This window comes from Gorilla gorilla, chromosome 15 (assembly GCF_029281585.2).
Source record: "Gorilla gorilla gorilla isolate KB3781 chromosome 15, NHGRI_mGorGor1-v2.1_pri, whole genome shotgun sequence".
NCBI lineage: Eukaryota > Metazoa > Chordata > Mammalia > Primates > Hominidae > Gorilla > Gorilla gorilla.
In genome coordinates this window covers 117,984,332-118,002,500 of record NC_073239.2, presented here as the reverse complement: position 1 = coordinate 118,002,500, position 18,169 = coordinate 117,984,332, and the positions used below count along the sequence as shown (strand labels likewise).

The window sequence follows — 18,169 nt, the reverse complement described above, 5'->3', positions numbered from 1 at the left end:
GCTACAACGGCTTCAGTACTGAGGACCAGGTGACATTTTCCACAAGCAAAGCGTATGCTCCATGTCCCACCCTCCATTCACATTCCACACACGGACAACCTACACCAATCTCACTTCTCTAAAGCTGGAACTGGTTCAAAAGAGTCTTGTACTTGAAAACCACTACTTCTCACACATGCAGAGTTAGGCATTCCTCCTGCTGGCGAATGGATCAGTGAGTGGACCAGATAACACCCATTGTCTGCTATTAGCCAGTCCCTCCCCTGCAGTCACAGCTTGTTGAGGAAGCAAGTCTGATCCCCCGAAGCCCCCAAGCACGATTTGGCATAAATAAAGCACATCTACATGGACAAGCGTTCTGCACATACCAGCCAGAGCAAGGCCACTTCCCCCAGGTCGGGGCTGCCTCCACGAGGCCCTGTTGAGAACCAGTGGGACATGGCTGGTTAGGGAATTGGACGGTCTGAGTCATAAACATGTATTCTGTGTGGCCAGACATCATTCATGTCCCAAGGAGTGGGTCTTGCCAGGATGGTCCTGAAGGAGGGGGACATGTGATTGAGGAATAGCTGCTGGCTGGGCTTGGGGGTCTTATTTTGGTAACTGAAACACCGGCAGCCTGGAAGAGCTGGGATAGGTGTAGTAACCAGCCAAGGAACTCTTCTTCCCGTGTTGGGAGAAAGGTCAGCCCACACACTGTCTCTTCCAAGGGGCTGGCATCCCTCCCGGAGGCGCCTGGCTAGGGTACCCAGGCTAGTGAACTGACACTTCCGTGTCTGCCCCGGGCCCTCAGCTCTAGGTGCAGCTGACTCCCCAGGCCCTGCTGTGGGATGTGGCTGCAGCAGCCCTGCTCAGGACTTGTCCTTAATTGCATATGCCCCTAATTGGTTTCTTCCACTTTTTTCACCTGCCCCCTCCCCACTTCCTCCTGGAATGGGCTTCCCTGATAGTACTTCCTCTGTGATTAACCATAAATCCTGTAAGCATAGAAGGAACATCCACCTTTTAGATGCAAAAAGTTGCTGGCCGGATGCAGTGGCTCACGCCTGTAATCCCAGCACTTTGGGAAGCCGAGGTGGACGGATCACCTGAGGTTAGGAGTTCGAAACCAGCCTGGCCAACATGGGGAAACCCCGTTTCTACTAAAAATACAAAAATTAGCCAGGCACGGTGGTGGGTGCCTGCAATCCCAGCACTTTTGGAGGCTGAGGCGGGCAGATCACAAGGTCAGGAGAGTGAGACCATCCTAGCTAACACAGTGAAACCCCATCTCTACTAAAAATACAAAAAATTAGCCGGGTGTGGTGGCGGGCACCTGTAGTCCCAGCTACTCAGGAGGCTGAGGCAGGAGAATGGGATGAACCCGGGAGGCAGAGCTTGCAGTGAGTCCAGATTGCGCCACTGCACTCCAGCCTGGACAACAGTGTGAGACTCCGTCTCAAAAAAAAAAAAAAAATCAGTATGCCTCCCATGTAGTCATAAACATTCCCATCCTCCTCACGTGTTTGCCATTTTTTTTTCCAGTGTATACCTATGTCCTCCCTATTCTTTAGAGTTTAAGCTTTGGCAATCAAGAGACAAGCTAGTGTCTATTTTGACATTCTTCTAAAAATCTGAAAACTGTGTTACACATGGTTTTGTTCATATTTCTTGGTCCATTTCTTAACAAGAAATTGGTGGTGTAGGACCTAAATTTTCATGTATAGATTTACCTTAGGAAACAGGATTATATGGTGATTCATTCAATAAAGTCTCAATTCTCAAAAGAAAAAACAAATAAAGGAAAACACTTGCCATCTGTTCCACCATCTGCGCACATACCCTCTGCGAGGGGCTGACAGACACCCACACCGTGTTCCTGAACTTGACACCACGTACAGCAAGTCCTTCAAGGAGGCACTCAGTGCTTTAGGAGGTCCACTGTGGGGTATCTGCCACACACAGAGTGAACACATCACCAACAGCCTCCCTCCAACCATTCCTGGCCAGCTTCTGGGGTGCTGTCTCTCTTCCAGAGCCCAGGGTGTCCTCCTGCAAAGGAAACAGACGGCGAGGGTTAACACACAAGGATACCTACCATCGGAGATGCAAGGCTTCCTTGAGGCCCTCCTCTGACGTACCTGAGGTGATGGAGGCAACAGTGACCCTCTCCTGACATAAGCAGCAGTGAGAGCAGAATCCCCCCTCGATGGTAGACAAGGCTCTGGTCGAAAGAGAACTGTCCATGTCGCGTCATCCGACAACTATGCTTCCCCTTCCACAGGGGACTCAGAGCCAGTGTCCCCTCCAGAGGTCCTCAGGCTGAGGGTCCACCGGCCAAGTGGCACGCGTCATATACAGACTGTGGGGCCTGCCTTCTGCTCCCACAGCTGCACCTTCCCTGAAGCGGGCACCCCATCATTTAGAAGGGTGGCACTCAAATGAGTAAAACAGGTTGACTATGCAGGCCACAGCTTGGACAGCCTTTCTTGATGAAATTTCCTGACATAAAGACCGGTGCTGCTTCTCCAAAGTGTTTCTGCCACCGGAAAGTTCTCTGGAGGGAGGCCAGAGCCCAAAGGATGGGTGGAGCAGCTGCCCACTGTCTGAAGGGCACTTGCTGAGGCCAGCATGGTCCCAGTGTCACCAATGGACTGTCGTTAGCATCTCCTTCCAGAAGTGGGTTCTGACCTTTCCCGATGGCACATGATTCTCAAATAGAAGTGCACCATATTTTTCATCATAAATACAGGGAAAAAACGCAGATAACCTCTCCTCCAGTACCAAAGTGTAGCCCGGAGAGCAGTCCCACAGCCTCTAGTTCTGGCTGGCAGAGCTCCAGGAAGCCCTCCTGGGGGACAGGGATGCTGAGGTTCAGAGGACCAGGTGGCCGTGGGGCTGACGCGTATGCTCTCTGGGCAACACCCATCACTCACCCCAGAGAGCTGCTGACGCCACCAAAGCTCCCAGCTCAAACAGCCTTTCCCTTCAAGTGGGATTTGATACTGAAAAAAGAGTGGCCAAAAATGATTCGTCACAAATAAAATGAACACACTGGGGAAACCTCTTCTCTTCCAGGGCCCAAGGATGGACTGAATGTGGGGACTGGACACCCGGACAGCAGTGTCTTCGGGAAGGCATGTGTTCTGCCGTCAGCCATTGTTCACTGCTCCCGGTTTGGGGCAGACACCAATGTCAGACACCGTCTCTCTGCTGTTGGTGATCAAGGAGCACATCTCTCAGAGGCAGAACTGGTACCTAGAAAGAGTGGGGCGGGGGCCGGGCGCACTGGCTCATGCCTGTAATCCCAGCACTTTGGGAGGCCAAGGTGGGCGTGGATCATGAGGTCAGGAGTTCAAGACCAGCCTGGCCAACATGGTGAAACCCCGTCTCTGCCAAAAATACAAAAAATTAGCTGGGCCTGGTGGCGGGCGCCTGTAATCCCAGCTACTTGGAAGGCTGAGGCAAGAGAATCGCTTGAACCTGGGAGGCAGAGGTTACAGTGAGCCGAGATCGTGCCATTGCACTCCAGCCCAGGAGACAGTGCGAGACTCTGTCAAAAAAAAAAAAAAGAAAAAAAGAAAAGAAAAGTAAAGAAAGAGCGGGGCAGGGAGGATTAGGCTCCAGTAAATCACCATTCTGGGAAATCCCGTCTCCCAGAACCACAGGGACGCCTTCTGCCACAGTTGCTATCCCCAATCAATTCTTCTGTGGAGGTGCGGGCGGCAGTCCCCCAGATGGCATGTCCTCATGTCCCCTTCAGCCATCCCCTCAAGCCTCTGGAGAGAGCGGATGGGGGCAGGGGTCTTCATTGCTTGTTTTTGTTGTTGTGGCAACTGCTTCCTTTTTTATTTTTTTCTTGGCTGCTATGATCTGAACTCTTCTCAAATGTTGGGGAACGCTTCTCAATGGAGCCTGGAAGTGCATCTCCCCAGCCTCCCTGGCAGCGGGGAACTGGCATGTGGTTGAGGCCTCGCCAACTGTGCCTGTCCGAGAGGTGGGCGTGGACTGAGGACTGAGCATGGTCCCTGAGCCCACCAACACACAAAGTCACCGAGGGGCTGCCGGGACAAATCCTCCATGTACATACCAAGAGAGGTAGTGACACCAGGTCCCATGCTCAGGGTCCCATCGGGGATGGAGGCACTTCAAGGAGATATTTGATACCGAAAAAGAAGTGCACCATGTTTGTTTCGTCACATATAAAGCGAAAATAACATGGGCAACTTCTTTTCAGGTACCAGAGATGAGCACGTCCTCCCTGCCAGAGGCACACCTGGGTGTGAAGGGACACTGAAGTTCAGGGCGTGAGGGCAGGGCCGGGCAGATGCTGCCAATCAAACTTATGCTCAATTAAGCCTAAAAGCATCAGGTAAGTTGGCTCACCCCAGGGGAGGCGGGGGGCATGCTGTGAAGGGCTGGGCTGACACTGAGCAGAGGCGGACAGTCATCACGGATAAAGCAAACCGATCCCAGACTCCCTCTACTTCGGGATCCCAGGAAGTCTTCATGGGCAGAATTCAATAATCAGGGCAGACGGCTTTCGGAATGTTTACTATCAATCCTGCAAATGCTCATGGAGAGCATCACTTCAGAGAAAATGGGATGGTCCTGGACCCAAAAATAGAATCTCCTCCATGAGTCCATGGTTCCAGGAAGGAGATGGGAAGACAAAGATATCGAATCAGGAGAAACAAACCACCAAGGCAGCCCCGGCTCTCGGTGGACCCATCTCTCTGTGCACGTTGCATGGTGCTGACCACCGCGCCTCCTCTCTAAAGTGCTCCGGGTTCCCTGGAGGCATGGCTTGGTTCTGAAACACTGACAGTTCAGTGTGAGTTGTGACAAATACAGCCAACCCACAGAGAGCCAAAGGACAGCAGGGGCCAGGGAAGGACAACGGCTTCCCCAAGTCCACATCACTTGCAGGGCAGCCTCCCAGAGAGAGGTGGATTCGAGGGAGAGTGAATCGGGGCAGAAGTTCTGGGGCCCACCATCCATCAGGCCTTCCAGAGAGGACCCAGTGACCCATTGCTGGACGCAAAACACAGTAATTGTGCATCATTTGTCAACCATAAATTAAATCACTAAGACAAAGCTTTGAAAGCATAAGTCCATAAGAAAAGTCACCTTCCACCAAAACCCTGCCTTAAATAGGACACTGAAGATAGATAGGCAAACCGTGAGAAACACATCATTGAAAAAAATGCAGGCTTTCCCAGTCACACTGGAAAACACACTGTGGTATCATCTGTTTGTATTGCAAGTAAGATAAAATCTAACTCCAACTGGCTTAAACAAGTAAGGGATGTATAGACGTATATAACTAAAAAGTACAGAGACAGAGCAAGCTTCAGGCAGGATTTGATCTAGGGACTCAAATGATATCATCCAGGCTCTTCTCTAGGTCTCCAAGATGCCTTTCATGGTACAGACTCCCTCTTCTGTGTCTGTGTGGCACCAAGCCCTCTCCTCTCAGTCCTTAAATGGCTGTGGGACCTTCGAAGCTCACATCAAAGTTCACTGTCTATTCCCAGCTGAATGGAATAGACAGTGTCTACTCTGGCAGCTATCACAGGAAAGGGAGAAACAGTTTCTTTCCCAGAAGCTGCAGCAAGCATCTCCTTGCCTATCACTGGCCCAGTGGGGTCATGGGCCTATTCCGGAAGCAATTGCAGTGGCAAAGAAGAAGAGATCAAGAGATTCGCTTAAGCCTGGGCTGGTAGAGGAAGTGGGGCAGGGTCAATGCAATCAAAGCACACAGCGGGAAGAGGGGAGCTTTCATAAAAATAAAAAAAAAAAAAACAAGGAGAAATTTAGGAAGGAGAAAAGACATGGGGTAGGGAGGTCCTGATCAGCGTCCACTACAGGGGCCCATGTGCCTTCCCTGAAGTTGCACCCAAACCAAGACGTCTTCAAGGCAGAATAGGATACTGAAAAAGAAGTGCACCGCGAATGTTTCGTCACAAATAAAGCGAAAAAAACACGGGCAACTTCTCATTAAGTACCGCACGTCAGCACCGTTGACAACACTGCTTCTCCGCGGCTGGTATCACTTCTGCGGGCTTCCTGAGAGCACATGGGTCCTGACGCGCACCGGGCAACCGGTGACAAAGATACGGCCGTGCATACAACCCCGTCAAGACCTGGGAGACGTCTAACAGGTCTGCCCCCTCTGCACAGGTGGCATTGTGTCCTGGAGCTGCTTGTGGGCACGATGTGTTCAATTCCTCAATAACAAAAAGTCTCCTCCAGTAGCACAGAATATGACAATGGCACAGAAACACTGATTTTGCATCCTAAAAGTCCTCCTGAGGATACATGAGGAGGGACCAGGAGAGTCACAATAACTCCCCAGATAAGATGGATGAGATCTACCACCCACCCTTTAGGGACAAACAGAAAAGTGTCTGCCCTGATGGAGCCTCTGAGCCAAGGGAGTCGTCATAGAATGGGTAGTGCAAGGGATTTTTTAACATTTGCCTCAAACAGTTGGAATGACCAGGGGTCCTGGCACAGCGTCACCACTGTCGATCAGCCTGAGTCCGAGAAGGGCCCCCGGGGCAGACCGGAAGCTGCGGGTTAGGGAGGGATGAATGAGCAATGAATAAAACCCAAGTTCTCAGGTGGTCCACGTGGACAACTGACTTGGTGGTGGCAAATCGTCACCAGTTCGTGCATTCACACCTCACCACAACCCCCTCCCGGGTGGAGTGGGCCTCCCCGCCCCTTGCCTTGGGTTCGGCCGTGTAATTGTTCTGGTCAATGATCTATGGGTAGAAATACAGCAGTTCCCAGCCTTGGCCTTAAGGAGTTTCTGCGTTTCTGATTACTTTCTTGTGCCTCTGCCGTAGCCATGGGAACATACCAAGGCGCGGGTGAGAGCTGTGGGTCCCAACTTCAGCCCTCAGAGCAGGCCTTCTCTCCACAAGCCATCCTAGGTATGGGAGGGAGACTGAGGATGAACGGACCAAGACACACACCCGAAATAGAATGTCTGCTCTCAGACAAGATGTCCACTCCCATACCTCTCCATGGACCTGACGCCAACAGCCCTCCCCTGAAGCGCGTGTCACAGCTGGGACACATCTTCCGCAGAGTCTGACACTGAGGGCATCCAGGGCATCTGGGGCCTCGTAAGGCAAGCAGAGCTGAACAACAGACAGAGATGAGCAACGGCAACAAAGCCCTTTCCCCAAGCATGGACTGAACGCTGCCCACGAAGCGGCTGGATTCTGAGTGGTCCCAACACAGGAAGGGCTCATCTCAATCACGCTGCCAGCTCCTCAGTCCCCCATCCACGACTCACCAGGAGTGTTGCTGACACCAGTGGCCCTGCCGGAATCTAGCTTCATGTCCAGGAAGTCCTCCTATGGAAAAGAGATGGACCACGTAGCATTCATCAAACACATGGCAAGCTTTGTCAGACAGCCTCTCTTCATGTAGCACAGAATAAAGTGGCCCTCACTACCACAGCTGTCCCAACACCTGCCCTGTGCTGCACACACACAACACTCCTCAAGTCCTTCCGAGGATGAACCACACCCCTGTACCAGGTCACACACACACCTCCTGCAGTCAGCATGTGGTGTGGGGTGGGACTTTCCCTGATGGGGCACTGAAGCCTGGGCCTCTGCAATCCTGGCATTGTCTGTGGCCAGGCTATCAGCCCTCCTGGGCAGGATTTGAAACCAAAAGAGAGATTATTCACTGATGATTGCTTATATTGATTTTAAGGAGGTAGGAGGAGGGGCCCCCAAAGGGAAACCCCTCCTAAAATCCTGCAGAGTTCCACGGGCCCCACGTCCTCCCACATCTTCTCCGAAGTTGCCATGTGCACCAAGATGTCATCCCACAGATGGACCGGGCGCTGGTGGATAGTCAAACGGGTGACCTACATCGTAAATGAAGTGCACGTCACCGGTCTACCATCCCCTCAGCTACCCTGGAGAGCAGATAGCACCATCGTCCCTTCAATGACGTTGCTAGCGTGTCCAGAAGGCCATCCAAGCAAGATCTCACACTGAAGAGGCGCCACCCACCGTGAGTCAACAAATAGACAAACACCACAATGAGCAACCTCCTTCAACCACAGAAGCACAGGCCCTTCTCCAAACTCAGCTTCCCCTCCTAGGGGCCCTCCATGGCTGGGGCCTGAGAGCCACACCCCCATGACGCATGGCACGCCGTCAGCCTCGCTTGCGCCTACCGAGAGTGGAGCTGGCAACGTCCCTCCCTGAAGGCTGCATCAGGAACAGGAAGTGCCTCCAGGGTGGGATTTGATACTAAAAAAGAGGTTTCCCGTGTATGTTTCATCATAAATAAAGAGAAGACAACACGGACAACCTCTCCTTCGAGTATCGAAGATTAGCACTGATCAAAAAACAAACAAAAAAAATCAAACGAAAACTGCCGAATCTTCGCCGATGTTGGTGTCACCTCCAGGAAGATTCCCCGAATCTACACGGCACTGGGTAGACCAGATGTCAGATGGCTTCTATTTGCGTGTCCCAGGTTGCTTTTGGGTAGTCAGCCAAAAGCTCTTTAAGCCTTCACAATGAAAAGAGGTTGCCCGTGAAACATTTTCCACCAATACAGAGAACACTTTAGGTACAACCTCTTTCCAGGTATTGGAGCTTTCCTGACAGTGGAACCAGGGTTTCCTTGTGGAAGTCCGGGCCACGGGAAGTGCCCCTAGTCATAATGGTTTGCATCCCGAAGTCAGTGCGTCAAGAGAGTTCATGAGTAAATCTCGAATTCTGTGGTCAAGAAGCAGGTGGCTGGGTCTGCAGTTAGCCGGTGCCCAGGCCCCTGTGTGGCATTGGCCATGGATCCAAGCAGTCTTCCAGGCAAGGTGTGATTCTAAAAACAGATACATGGTACCGAGGAAGTTGTAAGCAAAGTGAGTGCCTGCTACACATGTCTAGGCAGGGAGGGTCGGGGAAGCCAGGAGCACTGCCAGGCCACCTTCCTCCAGGTCAAATCCCACTTAATGCCTTCTGCTGCCTTCAATCCAATTCAGCAGAATTAAGAAATAAAAACGAATTTCATTTCCTGATGTGAGCTCCCCAAATGTTTTAGCCAATTCTGGGCTGGATTTTCTGTTTGCTATAAAACTCCTTTGACAATAATTGTTTTCATTGTGGGAGAAATACTGTTATCTCCAGACTCTTTTGCATTTCAACAGAGAGTTAGATCAATCCTGACAGGGCTGGAGAGAATCAGGGGCCAGAAAACTTCAGGTTTCCTCTGACAAAGTTGTAAAATTGTGCCCTCTTTTCCCCCGAAGGTGGACCCCGGAGCAGAGGGCTGAGAAGAAAATCCCAGGGCCAGGCTGCAGCTCCGCACCCTTGCCACCTGTCCTTTGACCCCTCCGTAGCCAGCAGAGCACCCAATCTACATGGACCCAGCAGCCGCCTACCCTGGATACCCCGGAGGCAACAGCATACTGCCTGCTGTCACATGGCCTTGACACACTCTCTCTGCCCTCTCTTTATGAGGGCTCTTTTCGGCTGGAAGGAACGGTGTTTGGGTATCAGCTAATAGGAAGGATTGGTGGCGGAGGTCATTGGTGCTACCTCATACCTTCTCTCTGGTTATAAAAAGCAGGTTGACATGGAAATACCTGGCCCTTCTCCAGAACCCGAGGCCCTCCTCCCTCACAGTCCCATCCCCAAATGCCACAGATGAGCCGAGGACCCATAGTCACAGCTAAGTGCCATCAGAACAAATGCAGCACCAGCAAAACCTACTTCTGTGCCTTGGCTTTAGAGCTGGCAGGGAGCCTTTTCCTTCCCCAGAGGCTGGCATCACCTCCAGGAAGTCCTCCTGGAAAGGATCGGGCACCAAGCATTACTGCCAGACAGGACGCTTAGAACAGGGGAAGCACCCATCTCGGCCCACTCACCCTGCCCTGGGCCTGACAACTCTCTTATCCGGAAGCCTTCCGAACTGGTGTTTGATACTGAAGAGTGGTCCACAGAAATGATTTATATAAAAGAAACAGATATGCCAAAGGACGCCTCTCCCTGAGCACCCCAAAGAAGAACCATCTGCAGAAACACAACCCTGAGGGTAGGTCAGATGTGCTGGTCAGTGGAGCAGGTGTGTTCCTGGGGAGGTACATGCCCCATGGTGGGCCATCCACTCCCTTCCCCTGGATCAGGGCTGATGACAATGCCCTCCCTTCAAGCTGGCATGACATCAAGGATTCCTCCAGATTTAAAGTAAGTCAACTCCACAATTCCTGTTAGAAATAAACAGGTCTCAACCTGGGCCAATTCCAGGGCCCCCAAGGTCTCCTCTTGACCTCAGAATCAGCTTTTCTTCCCTAAGGTGTCATTATATCCAGGACCTCCTTTCAGAATAAACTGCAGGCTAGGGGCAGGCATGCAGGACACCTGCACTATCTGTCCAGGGCATGATTCCCATCAAACTGGCATTCCCCTGCTGTGGGCTGGGCTCATTCCAGCCCATCACTGAGTGTGGCAGGGACAAGGCATCCCCCTACAGCAGGGTCAGATGCCGAAAGAGCCTGAATTACACACACGATCCGTTGGGAGCACAACGAAGGCAACCACAGACAACTCACCTGCATGTTCCGTGACACTGTCGTGGTGACACTGTCTTCCCCCAGGCTGCCATCACATTGAAAAGTCCTCCTAAGAAGGGATAAGACATTGAGGGTTAGTGCAATCGGTGGCAAAATTCAGAAACATGGGGCACGCTTAGTGGTCAGCCATTTGCTCATGTCTACTTATTTATGTCCACAGCACACCTTCCCTGAAGCTGAGGTCTGGACCAGAAGGCCTCCAAGGTGGGGACTGATACTGGAAAAGAGGTTAACCAGGTGTGTTTCATCCTCAATAAAGAAACAGAAACCCAGAAAACCTCTCTTCAGGTACCACCAAGTAACACTGACAAGAACACCACTGATTCCTTCCCCAAACTTGACATTCAGTCCTGGAAGTCCTGTTAAATACGGATTGGACACTGGGGTTAGTAGAACAGATGACATCAGTCAAAATAATACAGCACAGGCTTTGTGGTTAACCATAGATTTCTGTCCAGTGGACTGGAGCTGAGAGTAACGCCCTTCCCTGAAGCTGAGGTCTGGACCAGAAGGCCTCCAAGATGGGATTTGATACTGGAAAAGAGGTTAACCAGGTGTGTTTCATCCTCATTAAAGAAACAGAAACCCAGAAAACCTCTCTTCAGGTACCACTGATTAACACTGACAAGAACACCACTGATTCTTCCCCAGACTTGACATTCAGTGCTGGAAGTCCTGTTAAATATGGAATTGCACACTGAGCGTTAGTTAGTTGATTTGCTGGAAGAAGCCAAGAGTTGGATACATGCTGCTTGCCAACCATCTATTCAAGTACTCCAGTGGAGCAGACCCCACATCACGTCTTCAAGTTGACATCACAGCCAGAGGTGGTGATGCCGTAGAAAGGCTGGTCACAGGAGCTATCACATTTAGGGTTAACCTCCAGGGCCATCTTTTCTCAGTTACTCAAGAGAGGCACAGATGCCCCAAACCAAGGCTGACTCCACCAAAGGTCCTGCTAAGGACCCAGTGGAGACTGAGGTGTGGCGGGCCAGGCGACCTCGGTTGTAAATAAAAGTGCATACACTCAGGTCAGCTGATCACTGGAGGACTTTGGGATGGTATAGACAGCATGCCCCTTCCCTTGAACTTGGATGCCTCCACATCTAGGAAGCCCTCCAAGGAAAGAGATCAGAGTGAAAATCAGTCCAACTCAGCCACATTTGGCATACATGTCGCAAACGCCTCGCAGATGCTCTCTTCAGAGTCTAGCAGAGTGCAGCTGGCCCCAGTTTACTGTCTCTTTCCCAAAAAGTTGACACCTCTTCCAGGAAGTTCTCCAAGGGGGCATTAGATACTGAGGGTTAGTGGACCAGGTCACAAACGGCACAAATAAAGCGTGTGCTCTCTGGTCAACCATCTCATGTATCCAGGCACGTGCTGACACCACGCTCCTTGTCCGCAAGTTAACCCTGCCGCCAAGCCAGAGCAGTGTGCTGAGAAGAAGGCTGCCACACGTGAGTTATCGTCACACACAAGACAAACACATCACAAACCCCGCTGGGTTGCACTGAGCGCAGACCTAGTGCCCCCCCCTCCCGCAGTTGATGTTAGCTCCAGGAAAGCTTGCAAGGCGGGATTAGATACTGCAAAGAGGTCGACCGTGTAATGTGCGCCATAAATAAAGCGAACGCGCCACGGACCACCTCTCTCCAAGTACCAAGCAGCAGCCGTACTGACACCAGGACAGTGGCTCTTCCTCAAAGCTGATATCACCTCCTGGAAGTCTTCCAAGGCGAGATGTGATATTGAGAAGAAGTAGACCATGTGTCCTACGTCACAAATAAAGCGTACACACCATGGTCAACCGCATCTTCAAATACCAGGAAGTGACGCTGACCCCTGGCTCTCTTCCTTTCACCTGCTACCACCTCCAGAAAGCCTCACAATGTGCATCATGAACTACCAGCCACTGGCAATGTGGCAATGACCACAAACCCACATCCAATGCCACTACCACCTCCAGGATGCCCTGTAAGGTTGGGACCGGTACTGAGTTCTTGGCTGGTGGACCAAATGGCCAATGTAATAAATAAAGGACAGGGTCTGCAGCCAACCACCCAGTGACCTGCACTGCACCCTGGCTACCACTCAGGACTGGATCTCAAGTCGGCATGGCCTCCAGGAAGCCCCAGGGCTGGCTGATGCTAAGAATGAGTGGACCATGCTACACCTGTCATTCAACAGTGCATATGCTTTATGCTCTACCATCTCTCCAAGTACTGTGGAATGGCGCTGAAGCCAGATCAGTGTATCTCCCACGAAGGTGACTTTGCCTCTCTCTGGGAAGCCCTCTATGACTGAATTTGATATTGAGAAGATGTGGACCATATTACATACGACACAGAGATAGCGCATGTTCTATGGTCAACCATCTTTTCAGGTACCTTGGAGAGGGCTGATGTCAGAGCCGGTGTCTCTTTCCTCTCGCTAGCATCACCTCCAGGAAGCCCTCTGAGGCCTGATGCAGTATTGAGAAGAGGCCACCATGCAATGTCTGCCACAGATGCAGTGGACGCAGCACAAAGGAGCCCCTCAAGAATGGAGATGATGCTGGAACTAGTGCTATGACTGACACTCGTTACTGCCTACAGAAAGCCCCCCGAGGTGCACGCTGTTATAGGAAGGTGGACGAAGTAACATGCGTTGTAAGTAAAACATATGAAGCATGGCCAACTTCTACTAAGTACCCCGAGGCAGTACTTGTACCAGAACTGGTGCTTTGTCTCCTAAGCTTAACATAACCTCCCTGGAGACTTTCCAGGCTGAATGGGATACTTGGAAAGAAGTAGACCATGTTACATACGTCATGGGGAAAAGACATGCAGTGTGGCTGAACCCTTTTCAGGTACCGTGAGGTCAGTGAAGAGGCCAGAACCAGTGCTCTGTCCCTGAGGCTGGCAGCTTCTTCAGCAAGTTCTCCAAGCAAGGGTTCTGGGATGGAGATAGGGAAGAAGTGGGCCACGGAGGCACTTCCTCTGTAAACATACACGATGGGGTCGAGCAGCTCTTCATGAGGATCAGTGCTGAGTCCAGAGCTGGGACATCTTCCCCTGAGATGGCTAGACTTGAGATGGAAAAAAGATAGACTGTACACGCATCAGCAAAGACAAAAACGAGTCAGTGCGTCTTCAAGTACCTGGAGTGGCATCATCTCCTGGACCCATATCTGCTCCTACATGGGCGTACTGTCCTGAAGTCATCTGAGGAGGGCTTTGAGGATGAGAGGTGACCTGTTTCACATCCCTCGTTCATGAACATTTGAGGCACCAGCCACCGTTTCTTCAATTACTCCAGAGGGATGTGCCAACGTGGGCAGCAGGACACCTTCCTGGAGGTCATCCTTGTCCTGAGGAAGTCACTGGAGGCTGTGTTTGGCACTGAGGAGAAGACCGCGTCACAAGCATTGACAGAGAAAGCACACATCTAAGAGTCTACCATTCCACCAAGTGCCATGGCATGGCGGATGCCGAGACCCGTGGCTCTCCTCTAACTCCAGGCTTTCTCCAGGGAGGTTTGGATGGCTGGGCTGGATACCAAGAAGCGGTTTACCGTCCCACATACATATTCAAAATGTATGTGGGACGGTAAACCATTTCTTCAAGTACCGCACGATGGTGGTGGTGATGGCTGGAAGAAGGCTCATGTCCACGAAGTTGCCTGAGGGCGCTTCTTCTAGGCTGCATTTGACGCTGAGAAGAAGCAGGTCACGGTGTCTACTGAATAAGCGTAGCGTAGTCAACCATGTCATTGAGCGCCATGGAATGGCATTGATTCCGGAAAGAATCAAGGTCTCCTCCCCAGGGATGGCGCGATTTCCCAAGGCAGAACTTGATTTAAGAGGAGCGAGATTATGCCATTTTGCATCATGCAGAAAAACACATGCCACACAGAAAACCATCTCTTCGGGTGTCATGGAGAAGTGGTGGTGGGTCCAACCGTTCCTCCCCGAAGACAGCGTTGTTTCCAGGAGCCTCGGGGATGGATTTGATACTGAGGGTTAGTGGACCGTGTTACATACGTCACAGATAAAGCGTACGCTATACGGTCTACTATCTCTCCAAGTACCACACAGAGATGCCGAGGACAAAGGCTCAGGACACATCCAGAAAGCCCTCCAAGGCCTTGAGCTGGGTGGAACCAGAAGGGAGGTTGAGCACAGCACATGCATCATGCGACAAGCACACACAGGCCAGGAGTCTCGTCTTCATGGTCGGGGGTTGACATGAATGCTCGAAGCAGTGGCTCATCCCCAAAACTGGCAACTCCTCCAGGAAGCCCTTCGAGGCCGAAAGTCCCACTGAGAGGAAGTGGACGATGACATGGATTTCATCACTCCATAAATACTGATTAAGAGCCTGCTGTGTGCCAGGCGCACTGTGCTGGGTCTGAAGGAGTGGGTAGATGGGAGGGAGGACATGGCACATGGCTAACAGAGCTGGTTAGGGGAGTGCGGAGAAAATCAGAAATACAAAATGGCCCACGTGCAACCAAAGAACATCCATCTAGTTACACTGACCAGGCCAAGGAAACAGTACTGGGCACCTGAGGCCCAGATCTTACCTATTAGTGAGCTCTAGTCTTGGGCATTAAAAAAAAAAAAAAGTGCCCTAAGGCCATATCTGCCTCAATACCAAGGGCATTTCCAGGAGGTCCTCTTAGGTTGGATTAGATTCTGAGCAGTAACCACCATGCCATCTTCATGAACAAAGCAGGAGTTGTTTTGGTCAACCACCTCCCTAAGGACAGAACCACTGTCTCATTCCCAGACTTGGCACTGCCTCCGGAAAACCCTGAGACTGAATGTAAGATTGATCAGAGGTGGACATTCGTATAAACAGAAAACTTCAACACAGGAGAGCAACTCTTCAATGCCACACAGCGGAATGAAGGATGGACTGGTGGGTCCCCCTGAAGGTAGTATTGGCTCCACGAAGCCCTCCAAAGCTGGCAGGCTACTGGGAAGTGGTAGCCCATCTCACACAAATCCCTCCTTTCGCATAGGCCACATGGCAAATCATCTCTTCCAGAACCACGGCTGAGGCTGGAACCGGTGTCTTGAGCCCAAGTTGCATCACTTCCAGAAAACTCCCCAGAGAGTGCATTTAGTGCCCAGAAGAGCCAGGCCTTGTTGCACAAGTCAGACATCAACCATGAGCCACAGAAATTGCCGTGGAGCAGTGCTGAAGCTAAACCACGTGTTCTCTTCCCTGAAGTTGGCAACACCTCCAGGAAGCCCTCCGAGGATGGATTGGATACTGAGAGTTAGTGGACCATGTTACATAGGTCAGAAATCATAACGCCTACGTTCCATAGTCTACCATCTCTTCAGGAACCACGGAATGGTGCTGACCCCAGAACCAGGGCCTTGCCCCTGAAGTTGGCGTCACTTCCAGAAAGCTTTCTGAGGCTTGATTTGGCATTGGAAGCAGGCACATGGTGAACATAAACAACCCCTCCTCCAATGTGGGGCAGTGACATTGATGTGGGAAGGGGTGCCTCTACCCTAAGTGGTAATTCCTCCAGGAAGGCCATGTCAACTTGGAAAGACTGCGACAAGGCAAAATGTACAATATTGACCATGCTTTGGCCATTATGTGGTCAACTATCTCTTCATCAAGATAAAGGGCAGTGTTTTGTTCTGCATGGCAAACAGGACACTCCAAGAGCACAGTTCATCATATAAAAGGGGACCCTCAACCTCTAGGTAAAAACTTCCCTAGCTCACCCAAGTTCTGATGGTCCTCGCCATGCTCTAGACCACCTTTGGAGACTCAAACCACAGAGCTGAGTGGGCAGTGCATTCCTCCAGCTCCTGATCAACCTCTCCACCTCCTTCAGGAGGTCTTCCTTGATTTTCTCCATCCCCTTTCATGGCACAACTATCCCATGTGAATGGAATGCAAAGCAATGATTTGTTAGCCTCCAGGGAAAGGACAAGGGCAGAACCCTCAGCAGCCCTGCAGGACAGCTCGGTTGTCCTCTTAAGTCCTGAACCCCAGTGTAGACGGGGCCCTGCAACTCAGTTGTTGAAGTCCTAACTCCTTAGGAAGTCATTCAAGACATCATCTCCCCTGCTCCCTCCAAGCGTGAGCTAGTCTAGTCTAACAGATTACCCTCCATACCCCGTGCATTGTCCACATGCCTTTGCTGGCACTACTCCTCCACCCAGAGCCCATGTCTGCTTACATCTCTCTGAAGCCCAACCAAATGGCAGTTTCCATGAGCCCCGACCCCACCTCAGCCAACTCAGGCCTTTGCATCCCTGACCCTCCACAGCACCCTGCCTGCACCTCTCCTCCAGCCTACTCACATTTTCCATGTGGTCACTCGTAGAAATAAACTTGTGTTTACTGAACATCTGTGAGGTGCTGGAGCTAGACCAGTAAATAAGACACAGTCTCTGCCTTCCTGCAGCTGCTAGCGTTGTGGGGAAAACCAACATTAAAGTAGTTATTGCAGAGAATTGGTTTCAAAATGTGAGGAGGCCAAAGTGTTGTGAAGGAGCAGAGAGCATTTAACAAGAGGCTCTCGCCAATCAGGGAAAACTTCTCAGAAGTTTAGATTAGAAGATAAAGGATGAGGGGACTAAGCCAAGAAGAGAGAGGACAAGAGTGGACACTGTAGGATAAAAGCAGAGGACCAGATGGAGCACGGACTGGATGGAGCATGGGTCAGATGAACATGGTCGGGGTGGAGAGTGGACTGGATGGAGTATGAACTGGATGGAGTAGTGGTCGAGGTGGGGCGTGGATTGGATGGAGCGTGGTCTGTGTGGGGCATGAACTGGATGGAACATGGACTGGATGGGGTGTTGACTTGGGGGAGTGTGAACTACATGGGGTGTGGTCTGGATGGGGTATGGTCTGGATGGGGCGTGGACTGGATACAGTGTGGTCTGGATGGAGTGTGGACTGGATGGGGTGTGGTCTGGGTGAGGTGTGGTCTGGATGGGGTGTGGACTGGATGGGGTGTGGACTGGATGCAGTGTGACTGGATGGGGTGTGGTCTGGATGGGGTGTGGAATGGATGGGGCGTGGACTGGATGGGGCATGGACTGTGTGCAGTGTGGACTGGATGGGGTGTGGTCTGGATGGGGCATGGACTGTGTGCAGTGTGGACTGGATGGGGTGTGGTCTAGATGGGGTGTGGACTGGATGGGGTGTGGACTGGATGGAGTGTGGTCTGGATGGGGTGTGGACTGGATGGGGTGTGGACTGGATGGGGTGTGGACTGGATGGAGTGTGGACTGGATGGGGTGTGGACTGGATGGGGTGTGGACTGGATGGGGTGTGGACTGGATGGGGTGTGGACTGGATGGGGTGTGGACTGGATGGGGTGTGGACTGGATGGGGTGTGGACTGGATGCAGTGTGACTGGATGGAGTGTGGACTGGATGGGGTGTGGTCTGGGTGAGGTGTGGTCTGGATGGGGTGTGGACTGGATGCAATGTGGACTGAATGGGGTGTGGTCTGGATGGAGTGTAGACTAGAAGGGGTGTGGACTGGATGGGGTGTGGACTGGATGGGGTGTGGACTGGATGGGGTGTGGACTGGATGGGGTGTGGTCTGGATGGGG

At 51.7% G+C, this 18,169-nt stretch overlaps 12 non-coding genes across 12 annotated transcripts; all 12 read right to left on the bottom strand.

The window, feature by feature from the left end:
• Nucleotides 1-4,135: 4,135 nt before the first annotated feature.
• Nucleotides 4,136-4,243, bottom strand: MIR495 (microRNA mir-495). The gene has a single exon (NR_106317.1). It is a non-coding gene; the product is annotated as a microRNA mir-495 (primary transcript).
• A 1,659-nt stretch (nucleotides 4,244-5,902) lies between these two features.
• On the bottom strand, nucleotides 5,903-6,010 carry MIR543 (microRNA mir-543). Its single transcript, NR_106360.1, has one exon. It is a non-coding gene; the product is annotated as a microRNA mir-543 (primary transcript).
• A 1,812-nt stretch (nucleotides 6,011-7,822) lies between these two features.
• Nucleotides 7,823-7,934, bottom strand: MIR1193 (microRNA mir-1193). The gene has a single exon (NR_106469.1). It is a non-coding gene; the product is annotated as a microRNA mir-1193 (primary transcript).
• A 321-nt stretch (nucleotides 7,935-8,255) lies between these two features.
• MIR494 (microRNA mir-494) lies at nucleotides 8,256-8,364 on the bottom strand. Its single transcript, NR_106373.1, has one exon. It is a non-coding gene; the product is annotated as a microRNA mir-494 (primary transcript).
• Nucleotides 8,365-10,797: 2,433 nt separating this feature from the next.
• Nucleotides 10,798-10,905, bottom strand: MIR329B (microRNA mir-329b). Its single transcript, NR_106391.1, has one exon. It is a non-coding gene; the product is annotated as a microRNA mir-329b (primary transcript).
• Nucleotides 10,906-11,893: 988 nt separating this feature from the next.
• MIR758 (microRNA mir-758) lies at nucleotides 11,894-11,951 on the bottom strand. The gene has a single exon (NR_162081.1). It is a non-coding gene; the product is annotated as a microRNA mir-758 (primary transcript).
• Nucleotides 11,952-12,166: 215 nt separating this feature from the next.
• Nucleotides 12,167-12,274, bottom strand: MIR323A (microRNA mir-323a). The gene has a single exon (NR_106347.1). It is a non-coding gene; the product is annotated as a microRNA mir-323a (primary transcript).
• Nucleotides 12,275-12,326: 52 nt separating this feature from the next.
• On the bottom strand, nucleotides 12,327-12,436 carry MIR1197 (microRNA mir-1197). Its single transcript, NR_106458.1, has one exon. It is a non-coding gene; the product is annotated as a microRNA mir-1197 (primary transcript).
• Nucleotides 12,437-12,875: 439 nt separating this feature from the next.
• Nucleotides 12,876-12,986, bottom strand: MIR380 (microRNA mir-380). The gene has a single exon (NR_106408.1). It is a non-coding gene; the product is annotated as a microRNA mir-380 (primary transcript).
• A 1,109-nt stretch (nucleotides 12,987-14,095) lies between these two features.
• On the bottom strand, nucleotides 14,096-14,206 carry MIR299 (microRNA mir-299). The gene has a single exon (NR_106355.1). It is a non-coding gene; the product is annotated as a microRNA mir-299 (primary transcript).
• A 350-nt stretch (nucleotides 14,207-14,556) lies between these two features.
• Nucleotides 14,557-14,667, bottom strand: MIR411 (microRNA mir-411). Its single transcript, NR_106361.1, has one exon. It is a non-coding gene; the product is annotated as a microRNA mir-411 (primary transcript).
• Nucleotides 14,668-15,825: 1,158 nt separating this feature from the next.
• Nucleotides 15,826-15,934, bottom strand: MIR379 (microRNA mir-379). Its single transcript, NR_106323.1, has one exon. It is a non-coding gene; the product is annotated as a microRNA mir-379 (primary transcript).
• Between the last annotated feature and the right edge of the window lie 2,235 nt (nucleotides 15,935-18,169).